Source organism: Symphalangus syndactylus, chromosome X (assembly GCF_028878055.3).
Source record: "Symphalangus syndactylus isolate Jambi chromosome X, NHGRI_mSymSyn1-v2.1_pri, whole genome shotgun sequence".
Taxonomy (NCBI): Eukaryota; Metazoa; Chordata; class Mammalia; order Primates; family Hylobatidae; genus Symphalangus; species Symphalangus syndactylus.
In genome coordinates, this window is record NC_072447.2 from 29,357,508 (window position 1) to 29,359,395 (window position 1,888).

Consider the following 1,888-nt stretch of genomic DNA (forward strand, 5'->3'; position numbering starts at 1 on the left):
AAATGTGTTGTTTGCCATCTAAAAACAGACAAAATGATCATTTAAAAAAGATGGGTTCATCAGTTTATGTCAATCATTCATAAAGGTAAGGTCTATTCAATGCCACTTAACCAGCTTTGATGATAGAATTTATGAGGTATGCCAGGTTGGAATGATAAAGCATTCAAAGGTATATGCCACTTATAAATATAGCCACATCTAGACTCATAACAGATTATTTAAATATAATATTCTTTTTGAGCATGGCTAAGTGAGGTCATTTGAAATTTTCCTAAATTGCTATGAGTGAAGTGTAACGGTATTTTTCCTATCTGTAGGGATGACCATCTATTATATGGACTTGCAAATTAATTAATTGCCTGGACTATCTATGAAGAAAAAAATGCTGTTCTAATAATTGTTACCATTCTGGGTTAAACTCGGCGGATTTGACTGAGGGAAGATTAACATAAGCAAGGGTCTCATACATTTTATGTGAGAAACCATGCTGTTTTCTAAACTGGTGCTTTCAAAAAGAAAACCATAACAAAATGTCTACAGCTCCTCACCCCTCAGCAGATGACTCTGACCAGAGCGTAACTAACATCCAAGAAATCAAGTATCTTTACCTGTCGCATTCCTTACCACCCTGGTGCCTAGAATAGTGCCTGATAAAGACATGGGAATTCATCACATATTTTCTAAGTATATGAACTAAATGAATCACCTAGTGGCAGGATGTTGATGTTAATTAACTGCGTAAATCCTAAGCAGTACATGTAAACATGATCAGATGAAGAATTTTTTTAAAAGTAGGAGGTGAAGTTCTGTTAAAAAGTAGGAGAGATAAAGTTCTGTAAAGTAACATTTGAATTATTGTGTACATAGGAAGAGAAGGAAACCCGGTGTCAGTGGAATCTATCACTACAAAGTTTTCATTCTTGAATGGAAATTTCCAGAGCTTATGTTGTAAACCATTTTATGATGGGTCATTTATGAGGAGCAAACCTTTCGCTTAAGTGACTATGTGACAACAGTGCCATCTGCTGGGGAACTAGCTGTGCATTTTAGACTAATATTCTGGAGTCTTTCATATAGTAAATTAAATTAAAAATTACAGAAAAATTATATTGGAAATAGATTTACAGATCATCCAGACCATATGTAATCTTACAGGTAAGGATTTGACTTAAGGAGTTACAATATTTTCTTTCGATTGATGCAATGGAGACCCAAATTCGTCTCAGAGGGATAACTGAAACGACAGCCATCATTACTAAATTATACCGGTGTTCCTGTAAATCTGAAACTGAACGGCGTAAAAATCCATTCATCGAGCCTCCAAAGAGCACTGTCCAATAGAAATCTGTTCAATGTGGCAATGGAACTTTCTTCTGCAATAATCTGTACCTGCACTGTTCAATACAGTAGCCACTAGCCATTTGTGCATATTTTATACCTGAAATGTGGCTAATGACATCGAGAAACTGAATTTTTAATTTTAGCTAATTTTAATTAATTTACATTTTTAAATAGGCACATGGCTACAGCAGGGTTTCTCAACCTGGGCACTACAGTATTAACATTTTGGACTGGAAAGTTCTTTGTGGTGGGGCTGTCCTGTACATTGTAAGAGGCTTTGCAGCATTCCAGACCTCTACCCACTACATACCTGTAGCACCCCTCCTCAGTTGTGACAAACAAAATGTCTCCAGTTATTGTGGAACATCCCTGGGTAACAAAATTAACCCCAGTGGAGAACCACTGAACTAGTGGCTACTGTATTAAGCAGCAAGGTTCTAGAATATGCTTAATATGTATAGTGTTTTGGTTGAAAAAAAGAACTGGCCCCCACACTATGCTAGGACAGTAGTGGTTTTGTCATAAGAACAGGGAAGGTTAAAACAAA